This window comes from Equus asinus, chromosome X (genome assembly GCF_041296235.1).
Source record: "Equus asinus isolate D_3611 breed Donkey chromosome X, EquAss-T2T_v2, whole genome shotgun sequence".
In the NCBI taxonomy this organism is placed as follows: domain Eukaryota; kingdom Metazoa; phylum Chordata; class Mammalia; order Perissodactyla; family Equidae; genus Equus; species Equus asinus.
The window spans coordinates 17007589-17023258 of record NC_091820.1 but is presented as its reverse complement, the minus strand read 5'-3'; the positions used below and the strand labels follow the sequence as shown (position 1 = coordinate 17023258).

Here is a 15670-nt window from a genome sequence, read left to right as displayed (position 1 = left end):
TGAGTTAGTATACATAAGAGCTCCATTTTACAGGCAAGGAAACTAAGGAAGAGAGAAGTTATATGACTTCCCCTAAGGTGGCACAACTAGACAGTGGGGCAGCCAGGATTCAAATCCAGGCTGGCTGACTCTTAACCATTGCCCCAGGTTGACTCTCCCTGTGGCAGATAGGATAAGCTCCATGGGGGTGAAAGGTGCTGTGTAAATTCTGAGGGACAATCTTAATATAACAGATGAGGAATTCTGCCAGTGGCATCAACCTACCTACCAGTCACTTAACCTCACTGACACAATATTTTTATTTTTTTTATTGAGTTAATGATAGGTTACAATCTTGTGAAATTTCAGTTGTACATTAATGTTTGTCATTCATGTTGTAGGTTCACCACTTCACCCTTTGTGCCCACCCCCCACCCCACCTTTCCCCTGGTATCCACTAAACTGTTCTTAGTCCATATTTTTAAATTCCTCATATGAGTGGAGTCATACACAGATTATCCTTCTCTCGCTGGCTTATTTCACTTAACATAATTCCCTCAAGGTCCATCCATGTTATTGCAAATGGAATGATTTTGTTCTGTTTTGCAGCTGAGTAGTATTCCATTGTATATATGTACCATATCTTCTTTATCCATTCGTCTGCTGATGGGCACTTAGGTTGCTTCCATGTCTTGGCTATTGTAAATAATGCTGCAATGAACATTGGGGTGCATAGGACTTTTGGGATTGCTGACTTCAAGCTCTTTGGATAAATACCCAGTAGTGGGATGGCTGGATCGTATGGTAGTTCTATTTTTAATTTTTTGAGGAATCTCCATACTGTTTTCCATAGTGGCTGCACCAGTTTGCATTCCCACCAGCAGTGTATGAGGGTTCCTTTTTCTCCACAACCTCTCCAACATTTGTTACTATTAGTTTTAGATAGTTTTGTCATTCTAATGGGTGTGAGGTGATATCTTAGTGTAGTTTTGATTTGCATTTCCCTGATGATCAGCGATGATGAGCATCTTTTCATGTGCCTATTGGCCATCCGTATATCTTCTTTGGAGAAATGTCTGTTCATGTCTCCAGCCCATTTTTTGATTGGGTTGTTTGATTTTTTGTTGTTGAGTTGTGAGAGTTCTTTGTATATTATGGATATTAAGCCTTTGTCAGATATATGACTTGCAAATATTTTTTCCCAGTTAGTGGGTTGTTTTTTTGTTTCAATCCTGTTTTCATTTGCCTTGAAGAAACTCTTTAGTCTGATGAAGTCCCATTTGTTTATTCTTTCTATTGTTTCCCTTCTCTGAGAAGGCATGGTGTCTGAAAAGATCCTTTTAATACTGATATCAAAGAGTGTACTGCCTACATTTTCTTCCAGAAGCCTTATGGTTTCAGGTCTCACCTTTAGGTCTTTGATCCATTTTGAGTTTATTTTGGTGAATGGTGAAAAAGAATGGTCAATTTTCATTCTTTTACATCTGGCTTTCCAGTTTTCCCAGCACCATTTGTTGAAAAGACTTTCTTTTCTCCGTTGTATGCCCTCAGCTCCTTTGTCAAAGATAAGTTGTCCATAGATGTGTGGTTTTATTTCTGGGCTTTCAATTCTGTTCCATTGATCTGTGCACCTGTTTTTGTACCAGTACCATGCTGTTTTGATTACTGTAGCTTTGTAGTATGTTTTGAAGTCAGGGATTGTGATGCCTCCCGTTTTGTTCTTTTTTCTCAGGATTGCTTTAGAAATTCGGGGTCTTTTGTTGCCCTATATGAATTTTAGGATTCTTTGTTCTAATTCTGTAAAGAATGTCATTGGGATTCTGATTGGGATGGCGTTGAATCTGTAGATTGCTTTAGGTAGAACGGACATTTTAACTATGTTTATTCTTCCAATCCATGTACATGGAATGTCTTTCCATCTCCTTATGTCGTCATCCAATTCTCTCAGAAAGGCCTTGTAATTTTCATTATATAGGTCCTTCACTTCCTTAGTTAAATTTACCCCAAGGTATTTTATTCTTTTTGTTGAGATTGTGAATGGTATTGTGTTCTTCAGTTCTTTTTCTGTTAGTTCGTTATTGGAGTATAGAAATGCTACTGATTTATGCAGATTGATTTGGTACCCTGCAACTTTGCTGTAGTTGTTGATTACTTCTAAGAGTTTTCCAATGGATTCTTTGGGGTATTCTGTATATAAGATCATGTCACCTGCAAACAGCGAGAGTTTCACTTCTTCCCTCCCTATTTGGATTCCTTTTATTCCTTTTTCTTGCCTTATTGCTCTGGCCAGGACCTCCAGTACTATGTTAAATAAGAGTGGTGATAGAGGGCATCCTTGTCTCGTTCCTGTTTTCAGGGGGATGGCGTTCAGTCTTTGCCCATTGAATATGATGTTGGCTATGGGTTTGTCATATATGGCCTTATTATGTTGAGATAGTTTCCTTCTATGCCCATTTTGTTCAGAGTTTTTATCATAAATGGCTGTTGGATCTTGTCAAATGCCTTCTCTGCATCTATTGAGATGATCATGTTGTTTTTGTTGCTCTCACTGACACAATATTAATTCCTGTAACTGTTTATTAAGTTCTGACACTGCTACAATCCAAGGGTTGGCAAATCAGGGCCCATGGGCAAAATCCAGCCCACTACCTGGTTTTCTTTTTGGTTCAACTTTTTATGAGATAATTGTAGATTCACATGCAGCTGTAAGACATAATACAAGGAGATCCCTGGATGCAATGATTGGGAAGAAAGAAGAAGATTCATTTTTCCAATATCTATAGAAATATTTCTAAGGAAGGCCCTGTCAAGTTTCAAATATATGCAGAGACCAGAAAGCCAGGTTTGATAGTCTTCATTCAAACATACTGTTATGGATGTCCAAGTAGTAGAAGTAAAAAACAACGGAGGTTCTAAATGCGAACACTTTTCAAGTCCACTACAAGACAGGACCAGATCACAGCTACTTGACTAATTGAGGGGCAGTTGTATAGCTTTTCTCAAATATTATGACATAAGAACTGAAGCCAGTTTCTGAACAACTGAGTTGTCCAGCCTTGGGTTTTGAGTGAGAATCATTTACTTTTATTCTAGTTATCTTAGTCCTGGAGTCAGGCAGCAGCAAATTGCTGGATACAGTTGGACCCATGGTCCTCAATCCTGAGTGCACACTAGGATCACCTGGACTTGCCTGACCAATTAATTCTTTGAGGGAGGAGTATGTTTAGCAAGACCCTCAGGTGAGTCTAATGTGCAGCTTGGGTCAGAAGGACTGAGAGGATGTTTCTCATATCCTCCTTGGACAAATCAGACTAAAATCCTTCTTGCTTGGAAAAGTGTTTCTTTGGTTGAATGTCAAGGTCATTGGGATCAGAGTCTCTAAATGTGGAAAACAGCCAAGCATTCTTGGAAAGCCATGCAGCATAGATGTACACTTATTCATAGGGTGATCCGGTGGTGAGCCACAGCCTCCGTTTAGGATAGGACATGGGGAAGAGATACTGAGTTATCTAGACTGCCGTGTGAGTCCAGAACAATAGCCGTATTGGGCTTAGAAGGAGCTGTAGACACTCTGGTCCCCACTAGTGAGTGTGCTGTGCCTTGTCAGTGTCATGACATGTCTCTAGCCAGCAATATGTAGAGTCATATTCTCATAGGTCAGGGGACCATCAGTGTCACTTAGTTCAACTAAGACCCAACCCAGTAGGTCCTCTCTATACTCCCTGCTTTCCTGTTATGTCCACAACCCTGGAGAGTCACTTGGGTTTAACCATGAACTCAGCAATTTTTAACCCCTATGCCAATTCATCTCACTCTAAAAACTGCCAGTGCTGCTGTTCCCTCCAAATAATCCCAGTTGCACCCTTTGGAGCAATTCATTAAGAGGAGAGTCCAAGTGCCCAGTCCACTGGAGTTTCTTTTAACAAGTTCAGTCTCTGGGTGTAAACACAAGTAGATTATGTTTTCAGTATGATGTGCTAAGGACTAATTGCTGGGTGCTGAACTGTTGCATTGTAAACTTTGGTTCAAGGTCAGCCAGCTATGTTGGCCTGCTCCCACAAAGTTGAATCCATGAGTTCTCAGGATGTCAGGTCTCTAGAGTCTGGCTAGTCACCATTTCAGAAATGCTGAGAGCAATGTGGTCCTACCCTGCAGCTAGGATCTGGTTTTTGACATAACAGAAATGCCAGTGTTTCGTGATTCCAATAACACCTATTTATTGACACATAAAACATAAGAGCTGGACTTGGTCTAAGGCAGCTATAGTAGTTATATGTTGCTGTGTAACAAATTACCCCAAACCTAGCAGCTTAAAACAATAATAAATATTATCTCAGAGTTTTTATGGGTCAGGAATTCAGAAGTGGCTCAGCTGGGTGGTTCTGGCCTGGGTCCCTCATGAGTTTGCAGTCAAGATGTCAGCTGAGACTGCGGTAATCTAAAGGCTTGACTAAGATTGGAAGATCCACTTTCAAGATGGTGCACTCATGCTACTTGCTAGTTGGTGATGACTCTTATCAGGAGGCCTTGGTGCCTTCCCATGTGGACCTCGCCATTGGATTGCTTGAGTGCCCTCACAACATGGCAGCTGGCTTCCCCAGAGCCAATGATCCAAGAGAGAGCAAGGCGGAAGCCACAATGGCTTTTATGACCTAGCCTTGGAAGTCACACTCCATCATTTCTGTAATATGCTATTGATTACTCAAGTCAGCCCTATTCGGTGTTGGAGGGGACTATACAAGGGTATGAATACCAGGAGGCAGGACTCACTGGGGACCATCTGGGAGGATGCCTACAACAGCAGTCTACTCCTCTTTTTTTACCAAAGAGAAAACTGAGGTCCAGAAAAGTGAGATTTGCCCAAAGTCACACAGCCTTAACATTTACCAAGTCTTTGCTTTTCTTTCAACCCCACTGATCCTCACCACCCACAATTTCTTATATGTATTTAAAACACAAAATGTTGTTTACCTTTGGGGAAATTAGAAAGATTATTTCCAAATGTGAAGCCAGTTTCCCTGATGTTTTTAACAGCAAAAACCTTTAGAAACCAGCCAACATATAAGCAAAGTGCATGCTCTGAGCACTCCGGAAAGGTTTTTCTTCACTTCCTCGAGTCATTAGGGAGGAGGAAGAAGGGAAGAGGGGGAAGAAGGCAGAACCTCTTAGGGAGGGCAAATCCCAAAGTCAACTAAAAATCTAGTGTTTGATGGATAAATGTTAGCTTTTGCACACTGCTCTCTCTCCTCGGCTCGTTCTCATATTATGATGGTTTTCCTGCTCTCTTGATTTCTGAGGGTGAAAACAAGAACAACAGGAAAAAAGCAGAGAGTATCACCAAAAATCAAACCAATGGAAGGGCCACCCTCCCCAGGAGTTGCTGTGTCACTAATCCCAGATGAAAGACAGTAATCCAGCCGCAGGGACTCCTTAGGAGCAGCACAGAACTTTTTTCTGTAAAAATGTATGTTTCTGAAGACACACACACAAACACACGCACACACACCCACACACAGATTTTTTAGCACAAAACTCAAAACTGTGATAAATATTTTCAGTTCTTTTCAGGATCCTCTTTGAAACAGCCATCTTCTAAGAAAGGCAACAACAAGAAAGAAACTTCTTGTATATTCTCTATCCCTTTTCAATCAGTTAAAAAACAAGGGCTGTCATCGCTGATCAACATAACTAGTCAGGAGACATGAGGGCTTTCTCCTTGCCTGACCTATTTTGTCTAATGGGGCCCACTCCTTTGCCCTCTGACAAGCTACCCTCTCTCCTGAGTTCCATTTATAGCAGGGCTTTATTAATGGTTAACTCGTTAGGAACGGATCTCTTTCCCTCCCAAGGCTTATTTCGCCTGTTCAATAAATCAAGCCATGGGATTGGAGAGACTGTCCATTTCTATTTTCTGTAAGCTCAGATTCTTCCTAGCCCACAAAATACTGCGAATTGACAGGTGAGTGCTCAGGATGAGTTCTCACTGCCTGCCCGGTAGCCTGTGGTCACTTGTGATTTGTCTAGTATTTAGTTCTCCAAGTAACGTTTGTGAGGCCCGTGGGAATTTTCCTAAGTCCTTGACAGAAGTCTGAGATCTGGAGCTGAAGTGCTTCAGTCAGGAGCCCCTGGGCCTTTGCTAATGGTGAGGGACCGCCTTTCTCATCCTCAGGCAAGAGCCCTTGGACAAGTGCTATGAGTTTCTGATATGTTTGACCCCTCTCTCCACCTTGAAAGAAGCTTTGTAAACTCCATTCATCTGCCATTCTTGTTGCTGTCACACAGGTGACCTCTCTGAACAATTGGAGCATTAATGGTCCACAGCTGTCAAAGTGATCTGTGCACTTCACTCCTTAAAGCCTTCTCTTGCTTGTTTTCAGTTGCCAGAGCCCTGCAGTTAATAGATCTTTCTAAAAAAAGAAAAAATACAAGAGTGATAATGTCACTGCCCTGCTAAACATCCTTCAGTGGCTCCCCATTACCCTTAGGGCCTGCATTAGCTGGCTCAGACTCACCAGGTTTTTCCCATCTTGCATTTCTGCCCACCCAGGGAATTCCTTGCTCCAACCCTAGTGAACTTCTCTCAGTTCATGGAGGTGTCATACTAACTCTAGGCCTTTACATACGCTCAGAATATTCTTCTCCAATCTCTCTCTCCTCCTCTACCCATTAGCTGACTAACTCCTACCCATCATTCAGGCCTCAGTTTAAATACTATTTCTGAAAAGCCTCTTTATAGCCCCTTAAACTGGATAGAACATCCTCAGCTTCCTGTGTTTGTTCCATCACAGCAGCACCCATCACAAGGGAGGAGTGGATTGCCATCACTTATTTTATTGTCCGACTTTCCTTCTAGATGTTGAGTTCCATGAAGGGGGATAACTTGTCTGCTAGTGTATCCATAGCTCCTAATACATTTTGTGGCATATAATGTAACCAAAATAAAACCAGAGTCTGGTTTCCATCTTTAAGACCATTTGAGCACAGAACTTCATCCAAAAGAAACATAAATCAATCACCAAACATGGCCTCAAAAAGGAATGCAAATCTTTACTTAAGAGAGACTTACATTGTAAAACACACATAAAACTACCTAAAAATTCTCTTGATTCATTATCAGCCCAAGATTCCTTCATCCTACGGACTTCTTACCCCAAATCTCTCCATTCTTTCTCCCAAATCTAGTTAAGCACTGATTGCCCCAGCCTTTCTTTTTTTCTGTAATTTCCACTCAATTCACTCCTTTCAATTCTTCTCTCAATCCATTTAGACTTCCACCAACCAGCGGCACCACAAAGAGTTTGAAGCCAAGATGACAAAGACTGAATCTTGCTTGGAAGGCAGAGTGGGAGGCAGGGATGTGTCAACTTATAAGCTTTTTGTGGGTCTTTGTCTCAGAATAATAGTAATAGTGCACATTTATTGAGCATCTACTATGTGGGAGGCATTCTGCTAAATTCTTTAATATATTATCATCACAGCAATCCTGTGAGCTTGATACTATTATTTTCCTGTCCTTCAGAAGAACACTTGCCCAAGGTGACACAGCTAGGAAGAAGGAGAGCTGGGATCTGAAGGCTGTCTGTGCTAAAACGTCTCCACAGCAGGCACTCTGTAAACAGCTGAATGTATAGACAGGGTCCCACTTGGGAGACACTTGGAGGCCGGCAAGGCAAAGGGTGCTAAAGCAATTTCTCTGATGAACTGACTGCAAGCACATGTCAAAGCTTTGTTTCAAAGTTGCTTAAAGAGGCTTCGAAAAGCCAGTTCAAAAACTTGGAATAGGAAAAAATGTGGTTAGCTAACATTGTTAGACCAGGTACAAGTGGTCATTAAACTCTGTTACAAGGCTAATTTAGCGAGGCAGGTAAATCTAATTTCCCAGAAGGGGCTCTTAATCTCATTAAAGTTGATCAGAAAATCACTCATGTTTTATCAGAAATGCTTCCCAGAAGGGACCACCCATCACACCAGAGCACACAGCTGTCCCAGCTCAGGTTTAGGATAATTTTCTTTCATGGTACATTTCTTTCACTGAGTATTTCTCAACCTCAGCACTACTGACGTTTGGGCTAGATAACTCTTTGGGGTGGGGGCTGTCCTGGGCACTGTAGGATGCCTAGAGCATTCCTGGCCTCTACCCATCAGATGCCAGTGGCACCTCCTCCTCTTGGTTGTAATAACCAAAAATGTCTCCACGTATTGCCAAATGTCCACTGAGGGGGTAAAATACCCACCCCACCCCTCATTGAGAACCACTGCTCTAGACCCTTGATTCTCAAAGTGTGGTCCATGAACCAACAACAACAGCATCCTTTGGGGGCTTTCTAGCAATGCACAACCTCATGCCCGGCACAGACCTCCTGAGTCAAAATCTGCAGTTTAACAAGATCCCCAGGTGCCTCCTATGGACAGTAAAGTCTGACAAATGCTCCTAGGCCAGTGGTTCTCTACCTTGGCTGCGCATCAGAGGCCTGGAGAGCTTCAAAAAATATTGATCCCACCCCTAGAGACTCTGATGTCATTAGTCTGGGGCAGCCTGAGCCTTGGGATTTTTAAAAACTCCCCAGGTGGTTCTAATGAGCAGCCAAGTTTGAGCTCCTGTTCTGGGTGGTTAAAAAGCCCCACCCCACAAATTTGGGCATGATTTACAATAGCCAATAAACAAAACCCCAAATCTCCAAAGTGATGCTTCCTTCCTTTCCATGAATATCCTTCGTTTTTGACCTCTTATCACTTTTAAGATGACAAAATTAAAGTCCTTTGATGATGGCTTCAAAAGGTAGGATTTGTTGGGCCAGCCCCATGGCCTAGTGGTTAAGTTCAGCCTGCTCTGCTTCAGTGGCCTGAGTTTGGTTCCCGAGTGTTGACCTACACCACTTGGCAGTGGCCATGCTGTGGCAGTGACCCACATACAAAATAGAGGAAGATTGGCACAGATGTTAGCTCAGGGTGAAACTTCCTCAGCACGCACAAAAAAGATAGAATTTGGCTGTAACTAACTTTTAAAATAATGGTTGGAATGATTTGGGGAAAAAAGTGAAGTCACTGATTAAGCTTCCTTAGATAGCTTTTTAAAGAAGTAAGAGCCATCAAAATCATCCCTCAAAACCTTGCTAATTAATTTTCTGTACTTGAAAAAACAAACATTAAATAGAAAACTCTATCAAGAATATTGTTTTGCATGAAATGTACAATTATATAAAGAGGCCATGCAAATTGGGAAGCAAAACACTAACACCTTAATAGATAAATAAAGGAAATGAACTGACTATTCTCAAAAGTGGATTTGTAATTAGTAGAGAAGCATGAGAAAATGTGCAGCCTCTCTAGTAATCAAAGGGGTACTCAATGCAAAAAAGTTATTACCATTTTCCTCTTATAATATTCACAAAGATGAGTGCGAAACTGATCATGAAACAGACATTCACTTATTCCCTCAGCAGACACTGAGTTTCTTCTGTACAGCAGGCACTACGCTAACCTAGATGATGAGGGTGTCTGGCTTAGTAAATGGAGAAAGCTCCAGCCATTGTGGATTTATATGTCCCCTAACCCGGCTGGCCTTGATAGAAGACATCCTAAAGAAAATATTCATGTGGAAAAAGTTTTGTTCATTTATGATAGCAGAATTGATTAAGAACGTGTGTCCAATAATAGGATTACAATGAAGTAAACTCTGGAGTTTCCCCCTGATGAAATACTATTGTGAAATACTATTTGTGATACAATGAATGATAAATGAAAAAAGAATACAGACAGTAGAAACTGGAAAAATGGCTCAGTAATCAAGTAAATCTTGAAAATGCTACATGATATCATCCTCACACTGAATCCATACAATCTATATTTGTATATTTAAAGCTCCGAGGAGCCCTAAAACTAAGAAAATAAAACTAAGAAAACTAAGAAAAGTATTTCTCAATTTATCTGACCATAGAAAGTTTCTTTTTTTCCCTCCCCTCCCCTTCTTTCAAAAGTGAAACTTGTTTTATCATCTCTTAGAACTAGTATTTCTCAAATGAACAAACAAAACCTTGAGGATATGCTTGTGTATCTGGTAGTATTTAAGAGCTGTGTAAAAATGAAAGCCATACGTGGGTATATACATACATAAAAAAATTCATCAAGCTGTTCACTTAAGATTTGTGCATTTCACTCTATAAAAAATATTTTTTAAAAAGGCTTTCTGTCTGAAAAAAATAAAATTGATCTTTCACATCAAGTGGAATAAAAACCTAAGTAAAAAAAAATACATGAAAAAGAAATCCTGCTAAATTCCAAGAAGGCAAGAAATTTTTTAAATTAAATTTTGGTGTTCATTAGAACAAGTACAAGAATGTTTATTAAGTCAAATTATTGATACACTGCAGATATATTTCTATGCATCATTGTTCATGCAAGGTGCCTCTAATACTGTCAATACGTGCAGATTACTTATGCCCATTTTACACGAGTTTCAAAAAAAAGTTTAGTGTAGGGGAAAGAGCTCCAGATAGGCATTTAATCCTGGACCAGCCATTAACTAGCTGTGTGACCTAGGACAAGTGACTCAACCTCTCTGGATTTTAATTCCCTAATTTCTGAAAGGAGGAACAATTCTAAAACTCTAGTTGCATTCATTTTTGAAAATAGTTTTACTATTTTATAAGGTGATAAAGCTTTATAGTTCTATTTTTGCCTGATGGTACATCAAAAGCCAGATTTTTACTTGAATCCTGAGTCTTTGGACCACTCGGTACCATCATTGTTAAACTGTAAAAACAAAGTCAATAAGCTCTAAGGTGATCCCCATGACAATATGCTTTTCACGATGGCTTATTGCAGACAGACAGGGAGGCCTGTATTTATTTCATAGTTTCTGTTAACTTTATGTTAAGAAATTAGTTTTCCATTTGGATGTTCCAGAACCCCTGGCTGCCACAGACCGTTGCCAGATGGTTCTATGAAGATTCTGGTATTTCTGATGTAAGCACCATTGTCTCTTGGCCTCGAATACTCAGGCCTAAACAACACAGAAGGGTTTTGCCCAATCTTTGGAAACTCTGAGAACCTCTTGGTTAAGACAGCAGTCTCCTCGACTTGTTTACCACTTTGTCTACCTCTGGGTATTCTTGAGCGCTGCTTTGCTAGGGAAGTCTTGGGTCAGTGTTTCTCCAGTGAAGTCAGTGGCCCCTTGAGAAACAGGGAGGCCTAGGGGCCAGCCCGGTGGTGCAGCGGTTAAGTTCGCACGTTCCGCTTCTCGGCGGCCCGCGGTTTGCATTTGGATCCCAGGCGCGGACATGGCACTGCTTGTCAAGCCATGCTGTGGCAGGCGTCCCACATAGAAAGTAGAGGAAGATGGGCATGGATGTTAGCTCAGGGCCAATCTTCCTCAGCAAAAAGAGGAGGATCGGCAGCAGATGTTAGCTCAGGGCTAATCTTCCTCAAAAAAAAAAAAAAAAGAGAAAGAGGGAGGCCTGTGCTTTGATGGATGGAGAGAAATTGACCACAAAACCAGGAGCTGCCAGTTGCAACCGGTCTTGAATTATGCCCCTTTGTTCACCAAGGTCTCCCCAAATTCAAAGTTCTCTCAGTCACCAGCCCCTGACTCTGACTTGATAGCCAATACAACAAACTCTCAATACAATAGGATTAAAAAACCCCTTCTGAGCTTATATTTCAATGAGATTTGACCTGGACTTGCAATTTGACCTTTCCTTAAGGTCATTCAAATTCGCCACGTCCAGCACATAACACTGTTTGATTCTGGATTTCAGGTGCAGAATTTTACAAAAAAAAAATGTCCTGCTGTTTGAGCCTTTCTCATCTTCCCTGCTTTTATGAGTTATTGGTAGAAACATTTCAATTTTCCCTTTAGCCATGGAAGGCTTCATGATGCACAAAAGCCAGTTTGAGTGGATGTTTCATAGTTGAAGAAAAAAGTTTTTAATGTTTTTACTCAGAGTTTTGTTTCTCTTACTTTATGAGTGGCTGGGCTAAAAGAGAGAGTTCTGGGGTTGGAGTTCCCTAGGTGCAATTCCAGGCTGCATGCTCCGTCTCCCTGACCTCAGTGTGTGAGGTTTCGTAGGAGCCTCAGCTGTGGCTTATACTGCCCTCCTCTCCGTGCGGCCCTGATGATCACATGGGACAATGGGTGTGAACGTGCATCGTAAACTCTAGAGGACTCCACGAATGCCCTCTCACAAACTCCAAAACTTCAGCAAATTCGCCCTGGTCCTCCATTGCATATGGAACCAGATGGAACATGAGGCACGGCCTTTCTCTCAAGTACTTTTGAGTGTCATTGTATTTACAGCTCTATGATTTAGCACCACGTAGGAGGAAGTAATCATTGCACCGCCCCCAAGTGTCTGGTTAAAGGACCAAATGCAGACAAGTGTCGAGTGGACTCCATTTCCTAAGTGATGTATGTGGGGCCACGGTGACTATGAGTAACACAGCTATATATAAATGGGTAATGGCAAGGCGCAAACATCACATGCTCCTCAGCCCAGACTTAGGGCGACATAAGAGAGAGATTTGGTGTATCATCCCTGCACCAGCCAAAGGGTGCTTTTCCCAAAAGTAAACTAGAAGTGGGGCTTCCGTGTCCTTTTTGATTTGGGTAATAAAAGTGTGTGGGGTAGCTGGAGAGTGACTTTTCAGCAAGGTGCCTCACATTCCCCATTATTCTCACAAATGTCCCCTACAGGAGAACAGGACACAGGAGAATAGCTGACAGCTGTTGTCTAGGCAGCAAAGCAGTGTGGCCCGGGATACCACCCAACTCACTTGCATTCCAATAACCTGACAAACAAGTGATTTACAGCATGGGCAATTTTAGCTCTGGATCCCTTCCCATTGTTCCCATTTCCAAATTTGAGCCCTGACCCAGGTCTCTGGATTCCTGGATTCTTGAATTCCGGTAACAGACAAGCATTCTGAGAACACGCTGAGTCCCACAAGGCCAAGGATGAAGACTCTGATCCTCTGGGGGCATGGCACTCCTGGAATGACCGTATGTGACCTTAGCTGTCAGCAGTGTCCTGTGTCCAGGGTTGCTGGGCCCTCTCAGATTCTACTGAGAGCTGGGGGGAGAGGGGAAGCTGAGGGGGCAGGGTGGTCTGCAGGAGGACAACTGCAATGACTCCTCTATTCCATTTACCACCTCCTGCCGGGCTCCTTCTACAAGGAAGGATCGGGCTCACTTTCTAGATGAAACGAGGTAACTATAAAGTCAGCGGTGGCGTGCCTGGCACATACCAAGGTTTCCCTATGTTCCCCAAACTGTCTCAAAGTCAGAGAGGTCCACGAGCTGAGCCCAGCTGTGAGGGGCATATTAGGGCTTTTAAACAATCACTGAAGGGTCATTGCAATGGCTCATCCTATATTTCTCAGTATAGCCATAATTTTACCTATCTAGGACAGATTTGTGGTGGTCAAAGTCCATATCAAGCCAGTCATAGAAATGGTTCCTATTTCTGGGTTGCAGATGGTGCTCCATAGTCTGGACACTTCTTGGAGAGAAATCACACCTCATAGGACGTGCTTTAGTGACAATTTGCTATGACTCATCACTCCTTCCATGCTGTTCAGAGAAGCCCAAGGAATGTCTCAGCTTCAAGGGCAGCTTGTCATGGGCCTCTCACTTAGCCAGAGAGACTGGCCATATGTCACCCAGCACAGTGACCACAGCAGTAAGATGGCTTGAGCACACCCTGTCCACGATGGGGCTATGGCTGGGGCCTAGGGCAGATTTGACAGCACTGTGAGGACGTAGCACATCAAATCCACACTCCTGGTTTATTGTGTGGCCCCTCGCTCATTCCTGCTGCCTCAAGTTGAAGAATGTGGGTTTTGCTGTAACTCCAACTCCAGTTCTTGTCCTGTTCTCACTTTTCCAGTGGTCCAACTCATCAATCCTCAGGCCTCAGGCCTCTGAGGACACATCAGGCTTGAAGCGTCAGGTGCCGTCATAGGCGGCAGGATGTAAAAATGAATAGGACATTTTCATACCCTTCAGAAGGCCACAGCCTAGTGGCAGGAAAGATATGAGAGGAGAGCGATGATACATAGAAGCAAATAATTACAATGCAGCCTGTTACATGGAGAGTCATGGTGGGGGGCGGATTTTAGTCAAAAGTTATAAGCAAAGGGGGAGAGGCCTGAAGGCTCTTACCATGTTTCAGAAGTAGTAAGTGTCTAGCAAACTCAGAGTGCAGGGGTGCAGGGTACGTGATGGAGAGCGGTCAGAGACAGACTGGTGTTGGGGGCCGGATGAGGCTGGGAAGTTGCTGGTGAACAAATACACTTCACCCGGAAATCCTGGACTGGGAAGGAGTTGGTATCTTACTTCCTCTTGGTGACTGGCATGGACCGAAAAGTGAGTTTCTAAAAAAAAGCAAATGCTAAAGAAATACGCAAGTCTGTGCTGACTGCTGTTGATAACGTTTTCAGTTTTGCCATCATGAATACCTTCCTACCTTTCCCTCTGGCTCGAGAACCATCCGAACCTTCCCTGTTGGTGGAGCGGAAGGAGCCCCCGAGTCAGGACACCTGAGTGCAGATCCCAGCTTTTCTATGTGCCAGCTAGGAGACCTTGAGCTACTCTCTCTGCTCTTTGAACCTCTATGTATTTCATCTCAGCAATGAGTATGACACAAACTGCATCACAGCGATGCTATAAATGTTAACATGTATAACATATAAATGACACTCCGGGCTTTGTAAGCTCTAAAGAAATACGCAGGAAAGCAAAGCTTTCTAAAATACCTCTGCTGTAGAATCTCCTCAGGGCTCTTTGGCTAGAACTGGGTCCCACAGCTACTCCAAGCTTTCTGAGACTAGAAAGTTGAGTATTTGGCTACCAGCCTTTGTAGCAGGGAAAAACAAGGGAGAAGGTGGTTGCGAATGAATATGGGGAGAGCCAAGCCATAGTGTCTGCCACAGCAGGGGGGATCCTAGTCTGCAGTTTTCTTTCTTCAGTCATTGGTAATAAAAAAATGTGAGCATTCCATTTCTTAGAAACAATCCAGCCCGTTCACATAAGGAATAACATCAAGGAATAATGGAAAACAAACGTGTAAATAACACCCAACAATCCCTGTGTTACAAGAGCTTTTAAAAGAAATGGCACCATATCAATTAGCTATTGCTGCATAAGCAATGATCCCCAAATCCAATGGCTTAGAACAAAATCATTTCTTATTCTGGCTCATATGTTTGTGGCTTAGCTGATCTAGGCTGGCTCACCTATGCATCTGTGCCAGCTGGGGGCTCTGCGCTACATGGGGCTTGGTTGGGGCACGTTAGCTGGGGCGGCTCTGCTCCATATGTTTCATCCTTCTCCTGGGATCAGCAGGCAAGCCTGGGCATACGCTGGTTATGGCAATGGCAGAGGTGCAAGAGAGTAAACAAAAACACGTGCTATCTCTTCAGTCTTAGGCTCAGGATTGGCACACCATCACTTCTGCCTCATTCTGTTGGCTGAAGCAAGTCACATGGGCAAACTCAGATATGAGGGATTATACCCACCCACAATGGTAGGAAACTAAAAAGTCACATGGCAATAGGGATGGATATAGGGAGGGGTGGAGAACTGGAGCCATGATGGCAAATTTACCACAGGCACCAAAGGTCTTGCAAGTCATAAGGTTAGCATTATACCCTAGTCCTTCAGGGGAAGGCATCCTAATTTAGTTTGGAATTACTT

General features: G+C 42.7%; 1 protein-coding gene across 1 annotated transcript in view; it reads left to right on the top strand.

Moving 5' to 3' along the window:
* Positions 1-15670, top strand: part of SMPX (small muscle protein X-linked) — a 124811-nt gene that overhangs the window by 108530 nt on the left and 611 nt on the right. The gene's annotated exons all lie outside the window — the stretch shown is intronic.